The following is a 17,519-nucleotide window of genomic DNA, read 5'->3' as shown; positions in this document are numbered from 1 at the left end:
ATCAATAACGTCACAATGATATACAGATTTTGAGGCTGGATTTGAAGGAGGAACTGAAGGTCATTTGGTGCATGGAGGCAGAAACAAGAAGGCTGCCTGTTCCTGGGTGTAGGGTTCTCATGGAAGAAGTTATAAAGCCAGGATTCAGAGTGAATATTAGGCAAAGCACAGCGTGTGAGGCATGTGCCTGTATATAGGGAAGGAGCAGAATGGAGAATCCGGGAGTGGGTGGGCAAAAATGTGAAGACCATTGAAACTGAGGAGTTCAGAATTACTACATATTTAAAATAACATCCCACTCAGAGGCCTATCGCAAGAACGCTCAGAGTCAGCCACATCGTTCTTAGTCGTGTAATTACATCCTATGCTGGCGCTTGTTGAGAAAATGCTTTTTTGTGAAAATTGTTGAGAAAAGTGAAACAAATTTTTTCCTTAAAATATTGCCTCAATTTATTTTCAGGTTTTCATTGGGAAGAAAAACCCTGAAATCTAAAAAATATTTGGCTGAAAATTGAAAATGTTTTCATTTTTCTCTGAACAGTTTTCACATTAGTGGAAAATGGACATTTTCCATGAATATTTTTCTCTCTAAGAAAGAACTATTCTTCATCAGAAAAACTTTACAGATGAAAATTTTCAACCAGTTTTGTTCAGTAGGTAGTATTGCCAACCATACTAATTGGGGCCCAAAATATCACAAGATTGACTTAAAAATCATGAAATTTTAATAAACAAACAAATATGTGGTTCTTTTTATGTACCTTCTGGTGCACTGAGTTCATGTTTTTCAGGCTTTTCTGCACAACCATAGAGGCTAGGAACTTACTTTTTTAAATGAAAGTTGAGATTCTCACATAATCATTTTCCTCCAGGAGCTGGAGCTTTGCGAAAAATACCAAATATCGCAAGACTCACAATAAAATTAGGAGAGTTGTCAACACTGTATATGGAAAAAATGCAAAGATATGGACCAGGTACATAGTGAAACATCCATATGGGGAAAGATTGCAAAAACAATGCCTGGAAAAAAAACAACCTTGACAAAACTCCCACAAAAATTTTCCTTCAACCAGGTTCCTTCAATCAGCTCTACTAGTTGACATTTTTTAATTTTGAAATTTCAAATGGGGAAACATTTTCAAAAAAAATCTTGCAAAATTGCTTTCCTGTTGCCAGACCAATGCTGTTCGGAGCACAGCCATACGTGAAGTCATCCAGTGAATTGAATATCAGGCTGGGAGTCAAGAGAACTGACCTCTCTGCTTCTGATTTCCTGAGTGACTCGGGGGCAAGTCCATCTGTGCCTCAATTTCTCTCTTTTAAAAATGATAATAAACCTTGCCTACATTTTATATGGCATTTTCAGATGTATGCATGACAAGTTCGGAGCTGAAGGAGAGTAACAGAGTCAAATAATGAAGCAGGATAATGTTCTGACCAATAATATTTACAATTCTGAGTGCTAAAGTATTAGGGGTAATCAAATATCATGCTTTGGCACATAAGCTGATTCTCATAGGGGTCAGGCAAGTTTTCTCCCATCTCCCCTAATGACACTTACTATAGATTATGTGGCGAAGCGCTCTGCCTTTTTCAGAAGTCTTGCTCAGTGCTGTTAGAACACCAGACATCATTGTCTAATAGCCAGATCAGATATGCTGATCCTTATGATTCTCATTATCTAATGTTAGAGTCATGCTGACTCTAACATTAAATAGATGTTTCTGCCATGATACGATTAAACTCCGGCATGAGGATGTGCAAATCAATCCTCTGGAAGGTCTGCTGAGTTATTCTTTGTTTGTATAATAGCAGGCAATCTTAAGATGGGATTAGATTGGTTCAATGTGCATAAGAAGTAATTTACATAGATTGATATGATTGTGACGGTTTGAGTAGAAAGTACAGAAAAATAGGTCAGAGAACACAAATGTAAGCAGATAAACTGCTGGGGGGGGGTAGGGGGTGGAAGGATGGAAATCGGGGTGGGAAGGGGGGTGAGTAGGTTGGGGATCAGCTATTTAGACCTGGAGAAGCTTAGGCTTTGGCAGCTGCTGTGCAGTTAGGGTTCAAAAGTCTTTCCAAAGGTAGTGATAAAATAACCTCATTACTGTTGTTGACTGAATCTGTGTGAGTCATTCTCTTCCAGATGTTACAATACAAATATCATTGCGTTTGTCGATTTCCGACATTCTCTCAATATCCTTTTTGTTTGGTACTTTCCAGATACTCCACAAAGACTAGATAGAATGTATTGTTTTCCGGTGTGATCTACAATTCTATTCCCCTTTATCCTTGTATATTGACCCTCTTGATTTGATCTTGATTGAGTTTTAAGAGGGAGATCTTTCTTTCAAACATTTTTACTATGTTTTGTATTGGGGCAGAGCTCCATTGACTTTCGTGGAGCCATTGCAATTTACAGCAGCCAAGGATCTGTTCCATTATTTTTAACTTGTCTAGAACTCTAAGTGCCTGGACAGGAGCAGAGGGGAAAATATATAAATATGATTAGTGTAGTTGTTTAGCGAGAAAGGCTGGTCTCATGGTTAAGACACTGGAGTAGGACTCAGGTGATGTGACTTCAATTCCCAGCTCTGCTGCAGGTTTCTTGTGTGACCTTTGGCAAACAATTTATTCTCTCTCTGCTTCAGTTCCCAATGTGTAAAATGGGGATAATAATTATAGATATGAATTTGTCATGGTAAAGTTAGGCAAAATTCACAGAACAGTCATGGTAAAAATGTACAAAATCAGGGTGTGGTCATGGTGGGGCTGCAGCTGAAGACGAAGAAGTCATGGACATCGGTTAAAGTCATGGAATTTGGGACCCCCAGGCCAAATTGTATCTCTAAGAATAATACATCTTTTCTCCCACCCTTTGTTATCTTCTCTGTTTAGATGGAGGCTCTGAGGGGAAAAGGACTATCTCTTGTACAGTGCCTAGTGAAATGGAGCTAGGAGTTTGCCTGGGGCCTCTAGGTACTGCTGTAATATAAATAATACTAATGATTGTTACTATTATTATAGTATCTCCTGTTTTCCTGCAAACTTCTTTAATTGCAGAGTATTGCACTTCTCACTCAGGATGATGTTTTGTTCTTGTTGTCCAAAAGTTCTTCTTCTTCTTCTTCCTTGCTATTTCCCTTTTTGGAGTCAGTGACTTTTATAGCCTTCTTCCCAAACTCATGATCATATCTCTGACTGTCATGCAGATTGGTCTTTCTAAGGTCCACTGATAGCTGGTCCATGTCCTGAGTCTTTGGCCTTCCCCTTGCTTGGTCATCTTCCGTCCCTAATCATTGCAAGGGCAACCCTACCAATATAACTCCCAGGTAGGGTGACCACACAGCAAATGTGAAAAATCAGGACAGGGGGTGGGAGGTAAGAGGAACCAATAGAAGAAAAAGACCCAAAAATTGGGACTGTCCCTATAAAATTGGGACATCTGGTTACCCTACTCCCAGGTCTCTGCTAGACATGTCCATACCAATGTAGCCTTAACTTGTTTCAATTGGAGCCATCCAAATTAGGCCCCTCACACTCACATCTTGTTTCCTATCATGGCATGTCCAACCCTTTGACCATCTCAACATCTTCATTTCCATGGTGCAGAGCATACCAATTTCTTTTCTTGTGGCTGGCCAAGTTTCTGTTCTGTACAATAGAATAGGTTGAATTACAGTTGTATACACGCTGCATTTTTAACTTTATTGGCATTTCTTTTATCACAAAGAACTAGGATCAGCTCCCACCAATTCCAAAAAGCAACTTTGGCACAATGTCAGACATCACCCAGGAGGGCACTATGGCATTGAAATTATTTCTCTCTTCTAAGATCTCCGCTGGTAATATCTTTGTCTTCCAAAAGCTCTCAAATGAAATGTGAGATATCATCACAATAAATGGTAGCCTAAATCTCAATAGACAAAATATACTAAAAGTAAGGAATGTTCTTGTAAAATCCTGCAAATTTAAATTGATTGACCATCACCAATCAAATTACTGTTGTTTCATTAAGACTTCAGTGGTTCAAACTTTGATCATTTTTACAAAGGTAAAACTGAACAGTTGTTTGTGTTTTTTTTAAGTTTTATGGACAGCAGATCAGCTGGAGACAGAAAAGATATTGAATATACTGAGACTCAGTGAGAGAATCCAGGAAATACATACTGTTGTTCTTTTGCAACAAACTGGAGAGTCTTTAAAATTTCCCATCACTGCCCTATGCCTAAATAATAAATTATAAATAACGCCTAAATTCAAAATAATTCTGGATTCTTCAGTTTTGTTTGTAAGAATGCATGCTGAAGACTGCTACAAAAATATTTTAAAATACACAAAGTTCTGGCCTTTTGATTCACACCCAAGTGTAGTGGAATCTTGAAACTCCATCCTTAATGAAAGTCCCATATAGTTGAAATGCGTTTGCATCATGCAGATTATAATTCTGGATGTAGTAAAAGTCCTTCTAGACTGTAAAGGGAGAAAAAAGAAAAGGCTTCACCACAGAGGGTTCCACAATGTTGCGTAACCCACATGCTGGGCTAGGTCATGATTAGCCCCTGTTCGGGGCAGCAAATGTAGGGTGCTCAGCAAGAGAAGAAGGTGTAAGAAGACTACTCTCAAACTTGCTGTCCTGCTAGGAATAGGCATAATTGTGTGCTCCCTGTGAACAAAGATAACCCAGTGCTAGTAACAACCAAGCCACTGGCCTTCCCAAAGAGGGGAGGAGCAAGGATTTTGCCTCACCCCATTCTCTGCTCTTTGCACTTTTCAAGAGAGCTGAGTTGATACAAGAGGGAACATGTGCTGCAGCCTGTCAAAGAGATTAGCACGGACTTCTATGCACTTCACTTTGCCTTGGCATTGACCCTAAGGCAGGTACAATGGCTGATGTCCCCCTTAAAGCCACAGCTTAGCCTCATGAGAAGAACATTTATCAGTCATTTACAAACAAAGCCAAATTTGTTAACTCCCAGGATTCCAGTGCTGTTTCATCGAATCAATTTTCAATTGTTTCTGTAGCTTATGGGCTTCATCCTCAGATTAATTAAAATGCAAATTTTTCATTAATTAAAATTAATAGAATCATTTTCACAATTCACAACTGAATCCAAGAGTCCTGCAATCTTGGAAGTCATAGCTGGGGAAGCTGTAACCATGTTAGAATAAATAATTATCTCAAAACATAAGGAGTGCTTTGGCCAATAAACTAGGCTCTTATGGGTCTTTTCAAAATTAATTCGCCCTCCATATATTAGAATTCATACCAGGTGAAAGCGGATGAAACAGAATTCTATTTCTGTTGTGAAAAACCATCTAAAACCATTCACATGCCAAAAAACTGTCTTATGCTATAACTAAGGATACGATTCTGTCACAGAGGTCATGTAGGTCACAGCTTCTGTGACTTTCCAGGACCTCTGGGACTTCTTCTGGGGCTGGGCTGGAGCAGCTGTCAGCCCCCGGGCTGCTGGAGCAGTGGTCAGAGGAACAGCTGACCGGTGGCCAGCCCGGGGCCACCAAAGAGCTGACCAGAGGTTAGCCTGTAGCTGCTGTCCCCTGCCTGCCAGAGCAGCAGCTTGAGTTGGGTCAGTGGCTGGAGCAACAGCAGTCAGGGCAGCAATGGAGCTAGAGCATCTGCAAGCCCCGGCAGTGCTCTGTTTGTCCCTCCCCCGCAAAGTATTTTTAGTAAAAATCAGGGACAGGTTGCAGGCTTTTGTAATTTTTTGTTTATAGCCTGCAACCTGTCCCTGACTTTTATTAAAAATACCAGTGACAGAATTTCAACCTCAGCTATAACATGGCAGTAAGTCAAAGCAGAGGGGATGGAGGATGGGTCTTGGAATACATCACATCTCTAAGAACCACAGTTACAGTAAGAAACAATTTCATCTTCTTTGAGCAGATGCAGCTGTGTATTCCACTTAGGTGACTCACAAGCAGTACTCCCCATCCCGAGAAGGTGGGCTCAGAGTCTACCTAAACAAGGACTTCAGGACTACCTTGCCAAAGCTTCCATCTGCACTGGAAGATGCGGTTATGGTGTAACAGTTTGTGAACATATGTATCAATGACCATGGAGCAGCCTTGCAAATGTCCAATATGGAAACGTCCCTGAGGAATGCTATGGATGTTGCTTGTGCCCTCATAGAATGAGCTCACCCCGCTGATGGGGCATAGCCGAGACTATTTCATATGTCAGCGTGATGCAAGATGTTATCCATTTGGAGATTGTCTGCAAAGAGGCTGCTTGACCCTTCATGCTGTCTGTATATGACACAAACAAGGCAAAGTACTAAACGGTTGAGTTCTCTCCAGATAAAAGGCTAGACATTGCCTGACATCTAAGTTATGGAGACTCTGCTCCTCCGGAGATGAACGCATCTTAGGAAAAAACACAAATAAATCTATCACCTGGTTCAAATGAAACTGAGTAACCTCTTTAAACAAAAAATTGGGGTGTCATTGTAAAGCCACCTTGTCTTTGCTGAATTGTGTGTAAGGAGGCTCTGCCAGTAAATCATAGAAGTACAGGTCTGGAAGGGACCTGAATAAGTCATCTAGTCCAGTCCCCGCACTCCAGGCCAGCATCATCAGATCCTGCAACTCACACACTCTCCTTGTGGTTGTTATTGCTACCAGGAAAGCAGTTTTCTGATACAGGTAGATAGGGAGAAATTGCTAGGGGCTCAAGTGGAGGGCCCATCAAAGCCACCAGGACCGTGTTTAGGTCTGAGAGGGGAACCAGGTCTCAGACCGGAGAATGTAGACAAAGAAGCCCTTTTAAGAATCTCATTACCATGGCACTGGAGAAGACTGATCCTCCCTAAACTGGGGAATAACATGCTGATATTGCTGCCAGATGCACTTTCAGTGAACTAAGCGCAAGCCCCAACAACTGACAGTATAACAGGTACCCCAAGATGTCCTGGATAGAAGCCAGTGTCACTGGATTCTGTGAACTAATGACCACACCAAAACCCATTTCCATTTAGCTGAATAGGCCATCCTGGAAGAGGACTTTCTACTGTTGAGCAGGACTTGTTGAACAACCTCTGAACACTGCTCTTCTTCCTCATTCAGCCATGCAGCTGCCACGCTTCGAGATGCAGGGAGCTGAGCACAGGGTGCAAGGTGCAGCTGTGACTCTGAGTGAGCAAATCAGGATGGAGAGGAAGAGGTATGGGAGTTCTGAACAGACAGCATGGGAAGGTCAGAGAACCACCACTGTCTCAGCCACACCCCGGGAATGAGAATGTGCTTGGCCCAATCTGCCTTGAGCTTGATGATGACATGAGGGATGACCGGGACTGGGTAAAAGGCATATAGGAGAGTAGATTGCCAACTGCGGCGGATGGCATTGGACAGGGAGCCTGGACTGAGGCCCCCTTGAGAGCAAAACAATGACATTTCCTATTGTTCTTTATGGCAAACAGGTTGACTGTTGGGATGAGCCAAGCTGTGAAGATGACTGGAGGACACATGTTTTCAGGGAACACTCATGAGTTAAGGAAAAATACCTGCTGAGATGATCCGTGAGATGATTCTGAACCCTGGACAAGTGAACGGCTATCCAAGTAATGTTCTCCTTGATGCAGAACTGTCTCAGTCTGCTCCCCCTTGTTTGTTCACATAATACATTGCAATGGTATTGTCGGTAAGTATGTGAATTACTGAGTCTCTGATACGGTGCTGAAAAGCGTGACATGCATTGTAGATGGCCCGAAGCTCCAGCAACTTGATATGGGGTGAGGCCTCCTGCTCTGACCACAATCCCTGTACTTTACGTGAGCCTAGATGTGCCCCTCCCAACTCATCATGGAGGCGTTGGTACAACCGACTTGGTTGGCAAGGGCCAGACAAAGGGAATATCTTGACAAATGTTCTGTGGACACATCCACCACGGCAAGGACTCTAGGATCAGTGGAGGGAGATGAACCAGGAGCAGTGTCTCGTGAGAGGGGTCTCTGAAGAGGGATGGTGGGGAGGACATGTAGAGAGAACCTGGATGGCATAACTTGATTTGATGGTACTTAGGACCCAGTTGTCGGTGGTGATTGATCCTCAAGTACTGTGAAAGCAGTCCAGCCTGTCCCAAAACGGGGGGGGGGATGAGTTGGAAGGAGCAATGACTGGAACAGTGCAAGGAATCAAAATGAGTGCTTTGAAGGCACCAAGAGAGGATGTGTGGACTGGCTGAACCCCGAACCTGACTGTTTTCTTCTGTGGGATGTATCCTTCTTTCGGAGGTAGTTCTCTCAAATCGCATGGGAACAAAATAGCACTTTTGCATTTGCTAAGCCACAGGTAGTACCAAAGCTGGCATACTCCAGAGAGTCTTAGCCCATTCAAAGAGTACATCATTGATAAGGAGGGCTACTCCCTAGGGGCTGACGGCTGTAGATTGTTCACCAATTTGTGGATGTTCTTTCGTAAGAACTCTGCTGGGATACTGAGGGAAACACCTACATGCTGCAAAAGGTCTTGGTACACCTTAAAATCCTCCTTTATTAAAGGGGAGGATCAGCCAGGTGGCTCAGCATTGTCCAAAGACAAAGACAAGGCCTTTAACTGAGCCAAAGTCAGATCCTTTCCAGGGCTTAAAGACCTGGACATGGACAACTCTGGGGGGTCTGCAGGGAGAAGGACCGCCGGTGGTTGGGCCTGCAGCAGATTGATGGTCACCACCACAGACCTGACTGGTGATCTCATCTTTGAGTGAGATGAAGAGCAGGACCTCTGTGACTGAGGAGCACCTCACAGATTCCACAGATGTCATTGACATGGATAAGGCATGGGTGGCCTGTAAGCACTGGGCCAGGGACTTCCATCCCAACCACGAGACATGTGCCAATCCTGGTATCTGTAATGGGCTATCAGTGGCCTTTGATGTTGGTCAGTTGATGGAGAATGGAAGACTGATCACCCAGACTCAGACGCAGATGAGTTGAGGGATCCTGGAGATAAGGGCAGAGCAAGTCCAGAGGGAGTGAGTAGGTCATCCATTGCCCAGAACGAAGCAGGAAGTGGCATTGCCAATAGAAGCGGTACTGTCTGGACTGAGCATGCCAGTGCAGAAGTGGTGTTAGTCCCAAAATGAACAGCAGTACTGGTGGTGTCTGGTGGTACCAACATTCGAGGATGGGGAAAGATATCACAGAAGCATTTGTGGTCCAACTGCAGTGGTGCCAAGGCGGTTCCCAATACCGATATCCCCGTACCAAGCTCAGTACCAGCCAGTTTCCACAACTTGTGGAAGGGGAACATTGGGGTGCAGTGCTGACAGACCTGAGGGTTCAGTGAACTGTTTAATCAGAGAGGCTATACTTGATGCAGCTCTGGCAAAGTTTTGGACCAAAGGAGAGGTCGGGATTGAAAGGCAGAGGAGGTCTGTAGCTGCCTGGTATACTGCTGATGTAGAAACAGTTGGTACCAGCATCTCCTCCATTGGTACCAGAGTCAACCAGCTCTGTCCCAGTCCATGCTTTTCCTGGGGGAGGTGGATGGGTCACCTGAGACCCTGAGCTATCTTGATTGACTTTATGAAATCTTTTCCTCAACAGAGTTGATGGAGATCGGACCCTCCATTTCTTCTGGAGAGGTGCCTGCTCCAGAACATGAAGCAGCAGTGCTCTCAGAGCCCAAGGGTGATCTCTGACCTGGTGAGGGCTTCTGTACTGAAGCAGGCTGCATGGTCTTTTGACTAGGTGCTGCTTGAGTCTGTTTCTTAAACAATCTGCAGACTGTGCAATGCTCCTTGACCTGGGCCTTAATGGGACACAGGAAGCATTGTGTGCAGGGGTTGCTGTTGCGTATCACTCCCTGACACAAAGGGCAACTTTTAAACCCCAGCGAGGGCATCCCCAGGGGAAAGAAACTACTAGAATTTTATATGGAGATATATCTATCTCATAGAACTGGATGTGACCCTGAAAGGTCATCAAGTCCAGCCACCTGCCTTCACTAACAGGACCAAGTACTGGTTTTGCCCCAGATCCCTAAGTGTCCCCCTTAAGGATTGAATTCACAACCCTGGGTTTAGCAGGCCAATGTTCAAACCACTGAGCTATCCCTCCCCGCTATTACTACCACTAACATAACTCCAGCTAGCACTCAGGGTACTACTAACTACATACAATAAGAGAAAAAACTAAACTCGTTGAGAGGTTGAGACCACACAGAGCTCCGACTCCAGCCATAGTCAGTAAGAAGGAACTGAGAGAGAATCAGGGTGGCACTGTCACATGTAGCCAGGGGAGGCGCTACGGCCACGAAGCATGAGTGCTGCCCATCTATGCGTACTACTCAGCAAATTTCTTCACTGCCAGGTGCACACATACCTAAGTGGAATACATGGCTGTATCTACTTGAAGAAGAACAATAGTTTGCTGTATTTAAATCCCTAGTGGAAGATAATCATGCATGCAGTACCCCCAAGGAACTGCTACTCAGCATGCAGTTCTGGTCTCACTTGCATCAATGTCAATCAGTAGCAATTCTATTGAAGTAATGGAGTCACTCATCATTGTAAAACTGGCATCAATGAGGTCAGAATCAGCCTTCTAGAGACTATAATAGCAGTTGCATTAGAAATGGGGATGTGTGCCAGAGAAAATGAATTAAAAGAGTTTATTATTAGTTATTTATATTATAATAGCACTGGAGTCCTCCATCTGAACTCAGATGTCCATTATGTCAGGCATCGTACAAACATGTAGAAAGTTCCTACTCTAAATTACTTAGTGTTGTTTAATGTCTTAAAAGCCAGAGGTTAAGCGACTAAAGGGAGCTAGCAAACAGGGGACTGCAAACATGGGAGTTTGAGGGGGGAGAAGGAGATCCCCTTGCTGAACAAACAAAGTGTGAGTACTAACTTTGGGGTGAGTGAGCTTGTTTGGCTGTTTGTGTGTTTCTTTCTCTTTCAGGTTATTTCAATTATTTTCAGTTATTTCAGTGTCTGGGGGTATGTCTACACTACAAAATTAGGTCAATTTTATAGAAGTCGATTTTTAGAAAGTGATTTTATACAGTCGATTGTGTATGTCCCCACTAAGTGCAGTAGGTTGGTGGAGTTCATCCTCAATTCCATGGCTAGCATCGACTCATGGAGTGGTGCACTGTGAGTAGCTAGCCCACAGTCCCTGCTGCCCATTGGAATTCTGGGTTAAGCTCCAATGCCTGATGAGGCAAAAACATTGTCGTGGGTGGTTTTGGGTACATGTCATCAGTCTCCTCTCCCTCCTTCCTTCCCACCTTGAAAGCAACAACAAACAGTTGTTTCACGCCTTTTTTTCCTGGGTTATCCATGCAGACGCCATAGCATGGCAAGCATGGAGCCTGCTCAGCTGCACACTGATGTGGTGAGCATTGTAAACATCTCTTGCATTATTCTGCAGTATGTGCAGTGCTTGGCTAGGCACCGTCAGCACAAGGACGATTGTGAGGAGGACATGGACACATATGTTCCTGAAAGCACAGGATGTAGCAACTGGGATATCATGGTGGCATTGGGGCAGGTTGATACAGTGGAATGCCGATTCTGGGCCCAGCAAACAAGCACAGACTGGTGGGACCACATAGTGTTGCAGCTGTGAAACTTTCGCATGCATAAGGCCACTTTCATGGAACTTTATGCATTGCTTTCCTCCACCCTGAAGCACAGGAATATCAAGATGAGATCTGCCCTGACAGTTGAGAAGCGACTGGTGATAGCCTGTGGAAGCTTGCAAAGCCTGATTGCTACCAGTCAGTCAGGTATCAGTTCAGAGTAGGCAAATCTGCCCTGGGGGCTGCTGTGATCCAAGTAGCCAAGGTAATCAATAACCTTCTGCTAAGAAGGGTAGTGACTCTGGGAAATGTGCAGATCATAGTGGATGGCTTTGCTGCAATGGGGTTCCCTAACTGTGGTGGGGCAATAGACGGAACGTATATCCCTATCTTGGCACCGGACCACCGTGCCAAACAGTTCATAAACCTCAAGGGGTACTTCTCAACGGTGCTGCAAGCACTGGTAAATCACAGGGGACATTTCACCAACATCAATGTGGGATGGTCGGGAAAGGTGCATGACGCTTGCATTTTTCAGAACTCCAAGCTCTTTGAAAAGCTGCAAGAAGGGACTTTCTTCCCATACCAGAAAATTACCATTGGGGATGTTGAAACGCCAATAGTTATCCTTGGAGACCCAGCCTACCCCTTAATGCCATGGCTCATGAAGCCATATACAGGCAGCCTGGACAGTAGTAAGGAGCAGTTCAACTATAGGCTGAGCAAGTGCAGAATGGTGGTAGAATGTGCCTTTGGACATTTAAAAGGGTTTTGGCGCCAGGGCCGGAGCAAGGATATTTCGCGCCCTAGGAGAAACTTCCACCCTGCGCCCCACCCTCCCCTCTCCCTGGAGCATCGCTTATTAGAAACTTTCAAAAATGAATACTGCATAATGTGGCATTGTTCATTAGAATTAATACACGTTCAGCTTGAAAATGCATTAATTTCATTATTTAGTCTACATATTTAATGAAAATAAATGAATAACCAGACAGTGTTGACATTGTTATTGTTTTCACTTTGCACAACATAGCATGGATCTTAAAATAACTACTCCATCATACAACAACTGACAATATCAATATGACAAATTTCAAGAACCTACACACGCATATTCGCACATGATAAACATATGCACTCAAATACTTAACGTACTGATACAAAGTATTAGCGAAATGATGCAGCAGCAATTGCCAGAGTCTTAGATCTGAAACAACTCAACAAAAATAGTTAGCCTCAGTCGACAACCTCCAAAAACTAGGAAACTTAGCATTATAAACAGCCTGTTAGAACAGATAACGGCTGTACATGATGGGAAAAACGACGTCATTGCCTCCTTGTACTGTAGTGAAGCAGTATGCTTGTGCCTACAATGCAGAGCTGGCATAGACTATAGCTGTAATGTACGAAAGAAGAACAACAAGTTAAAATGCAGGGCCGGCTCTAGCAATTTCGCCGCCCCAAACACGGCGGCACGCCACAGGGGGCACTCTGCCTCTCGCCGGTCCCGCGGCTCTGGTGGACCTCCCGCAGGCATGCCTGCGGATGCTCCACCAGAGCTGCAGGACCAGCGGACCCTCCGCAGGCATGCCTGTGGCAGGTCCACCAGAGCCGCCTGCCGCCCTCCCGGCAACCGGCAGAGCGCCTCTCGCAGCATGCCGCCCCAAGCACACGCTTGGCGCGCTGTGGCCTGGAGCCTGCCCAGTTAAAATGCAAGTTCAGTGGGCATTTCTCTGTTCTTTATTCATTCGCTTTCCAGCAATAGTGTAAAAAAAAATTGGGGGGCACCGCTTTTTGGCGCCCCCAAATCTAGTCGCTCTAGGCGGGCACCTAGTTCACCTAGTGGTTACGCCAGCTCTGGTTGGCACTGTTTGCTGAGTAGGTTAGACCTCAGTGCAACCAATATTCCCATTGTTATTGCTGCTTGCTGTGTACTCCATAATATCTGTGAGAGTAAGGGGGAGACGTTTATAGCAGGGTTGGAGGTTGAGGCAAGTCGCCTGGCGGCCAATTTTGAACAGCCAGACACCAGGGCGATTAGAAGAGCACAGTTAGGTGCACTGCACATCAGAGAGGCTCTGAAAAACAGTTTCATGACTGACAAGGCTACGTCAGTGTGTGTGTTTGTGTGTGTTTGTCCTTAACGCAAAACTGCTCCCTTTGTTGAATGTACTTCCCTGTAAGCCAATCCTCCTCCCCATTTCAACCACAGCTGGCAAAGGAAATAAAGTCCCTATTGTTTTGAGTCCATTCATTCTTTATCTATTAAAAAAAAATCGAGATCACTGACAAGGTAGCCTGGCTGGGGTGGGGGAGGAGGGAAGGACAAGGCCACATTGCTTATTGTAGCCACACTACAAATCAAAACAGTTTGAATGCCAGCCTTCTGTTGCTTGGGCCATCCTCTGGAGTTGAGTGACTAGATGCTCGAATCCTCCCCACACCCCGCGTTCTTGGGTGTCTGGGTGAGGAGGATATGGAACTTGGGGAGGAGGGCAGGTGGTTATACAATGGATGCAGTGGGGGTCTGTGCTTTAGTTGCCTTTCCTGCAGCTCCACCAGATGCCTGAGTATGTCCGTTTGCTCCTCCGTTAACCTCAACATAGTCTCCTGCATGTTCTGATCATGGTCACTGTATGCTTTCCTGCCCTCTACCATCGAATCCCTCCATGCATTCAGCTGTGCCCTATCAGTGCAGGAGGACTGCATGAGCTTTGAAAACATGGTCATCGCGAGTGTGGTTTTTTTCGCCTTCTAATTGGTGATAACCTCAGGGATGGAGATGATGGGGGGAGCATAGAAACATTTGCACCTGCAGGGGGAATAAAAAGGGAGAGTACAATTTAAGAAGATACATTTCTGAGAACAAAAGGGAGACTCTTTCACAGTGAATCAAGCAATTCACAGCAGACAGCACATGTGTTTTAGGTACAACGTCACTTTTTGCCTTTTATATTGAGCACCTGCTGGTATGGTGAGATATAGGGTGACCAGATGTCCCGGTTTTATAGGGACAGTCCTGATTTTGTTTCTGTTTTTATATATATAGGCTACTATTAACTCCCACCCCCTGTTCCAATTTTTCACACTTGCTGTGTAGTCATCCTAGTGAGATATCATACACGACTGGGCAACAGAATTCAGTTTCCAGGCATCCATGGTAAGCAAAAGGGTACACGGGGTTGGCTTCTTCTGCCTTCATAACATCTGGGAATGGTTTCAGACTGCAGCACCCTCCTTTCCCATAGCAAGCAATGCTGGTTGGGTTTGCCATTTAAAAGGAAAGGCTGCAGTTTTGGGATGGATATGCAGCACACCCCTACCCTCACCGCATGGCTATTCTCTGGGATGATCCCTTTTAGCCAAGCGCAAGCAGAACGGGGTCCCCCGGGTGTGCAGTCTGGGACTGTGGTGTGCCTGCTGTGCACCCTTGACTCTCTCCCCGCCTTGCACCTGCTTGCCTCTTGCCTCTCCTTGCCCTTCCTTGCACCTGCTTGGCGATTGCCAATCAAAAAAAAGAAGCAACAAGCTACAACAAGCAACAAGCTATAAGCAAAAGAAGCAACAAGCCACATGCCAAAAACTAGCCAACAAGCAACTCACAAGCCAATTAAGCCAAAAACAAGCCCAATTTCTGCGTTTTTTTCATGGGTTTGTCATGTAACAGACAATACGGAATACGGAAGCCCAGTTTCTAGTTTCACACACACACAAGTCAAGCAGCTTATTGTTACAAGTCTGGCCAGCCACCACTGGTTCCAAAGTATTAGCCAGGGTTGTGTGTAAGATTTAACTTTTTGTTTTTAAGTCACAGCCTTTTCTAGCTCTACTTTATCTCACTTGTGCGTCGTTCTCCCCTCCACAGGCACTCTCAGCAGCTGCAATCCATCAGTCAGCACCTCTTGCACTCTGCCTCTTGTGCATTAAGGTCAGGAAATGTGAAATCATGAGATGGAATGGTAGCACATTCTAATAGTTAGTACAGGCTTCAGGGAGTGAGAAATCTTAATTTTCTAATACCAGCTCAGCCACTCCAATGACTTTCTATGACATGGGAGAGTCACTGCCTGTCTGTCTCAATTTCCCCATCTATAAAATGGGGATATAATATTTACTGATGTCACAGGGCGTTGTTAAAAATCATGTGAGTTCGGGCCCTAAATTCATCCTGGTCCATATAAAGAAGCAAAGAATAAATATTTTAGATTTTATACTAAGTCAAAATAAACCCAAGATATAAAGGGGAGCTTGTGCTACTCCCAATCTCTTTAATGAAAACAGATTCCAGTAAGTAATGATGAGGCAGACTTAAACTTCCGAGAATATGTTTAAAAACCATCTAAATATAAGACAGAGACTTCTGGAGAAGTAAATCTTTGAGAGATTAGTTGACAATCACATGTTATACAGTTTGTGCGTCTCATCCACCAACACATCCGTCCAATGGGCTACCCTACATTTTGTGAGTTTAACATTCTTCCTTGATCCTTTCTCTTACAAGTACCCAGTAAAATGTAACCTTTAGCCAAATGTATTCAGCTTTGCTATTTATAACTTAGAAGCTATCAGCATGAATATTTTTAAAGATTCTAAAATCTTGGCATCTTTCAACCAAATGAAAGCAAAACATCTTTCATTTATTTTATTTAACACCTTCAACTACTGCAGGTCAGGATCCGAAAGTTATTTATAATAATGTTATCTGGGGCAGTAACTAATTTATCTTCTTCAATCAGAAAGAAAATGATGTGGTGTCCTTTTCTGTAACTCATAAGGAGCTGTGGAGAGAGTTGATTTGCAAGAGTTAAGGCATTAATTGGTCATTTTAATTAGGCACCAGGTCTCAGCTCCAACCCTCATGCTGAACATTGTAGGAAATTACCATCAAATTTTGCAGACTAGAGCCATCTCTGATTATGACAGCTACACTGTGCACATAGCTGGTCTGTGCAAAAGCATGCATGTGTTATTATCTCATCCTTCTATACTCCCATGTATTTGTTTTTCATTCACCTGCTCCACATGTCATTGTCATAGAATCATAGGACCTCAAGTGGTCACATAGTCCAGTCCCCTGCACACATGGCAGGACTAAGTATTATCTAGACCATCCCTGACAGATGTTTGTCTAACCTGCTCTGAAAAATCTCCAATGATGGAAATTCCACAACCTCCCTAGACCTATTCCAGTGCTTAACAACCCTGACAGTTTTTCCTAATGTCCAGCCTAAACCTCCCTTGCTGCAATTTAAGTCCATTGCTTCTTGTCTTATCCTCAGAGGATAAGAAGAACATTTTTTCTCCCTCTTCCTTTTAACAACCTTTTATGTACTTGGAAACTGTTCTCAGGTCCCCTCTCAGTCTTCTCTTTTCAAGACTAAATGCATTTTTTTAAATCTTCCCTCATATATCATGTTTTCTAGACCTTTACTCATTTTTGTTGCTCTTCTCTGAACTTTCTCCAGTTTGTCCACATCTCTCCTGAAATATGGCACCAGAACTGGACACAATACTCCAGTTGAGGCCTAATCAGTGCGGAGTAGAGCAGAAGAATGACTTCTTGTGTCTTGCTTACAACACTCCTGCTAAGACATCCCAAAATGATGTTTGGGGTTTTTTTTGTACAGTGTTGCACTGTTGACTCATATTTAGCTTGTGATCCTCTATAACCCCCAGATCCCTTTCCGCAATATTCCTTCCTAGGCAGTCATTTCCCATTTTGTATGTGTGCAACTGATTGTTCCTTCCTAAATGAAGTACTTTGTATTTGTCAAGTATCAGAGGGGTAGCCGTGTTAGTCTGGATCTGTAAAAGCAGCAGAGAATCCTGTAGCACCTTATAGACTAACAGACGTTTTGGAGCGTGAGCTTTCGTGGGTGAATACCCACTTCATCAGATGCAGGTAGTGGAATTTTCCAGTGATAGGTATATATATGCTAGCAAGCAAGCTAGAGATAACGAGGTTA

Source organism: Chelonoidis abingdonii, chromosome 3 (genome assembly GCF_003597395.2).
Source record: "Chelonoidis abingdonii isolate Lonesome George chromosome 3, CheloAbing_2.0, whole genome shotgun sequence".
Lineage (NCBI taxonomy): Eukaryota > Metazoa > Chordata > Testudines > Testudinidae > Chelonoidis > Chelonoidis abingdonii.
The sequence above is the reverse complement of the archived record's forward strand: the minus strand, read 5'-3'. Positions refer to the sequence as shown.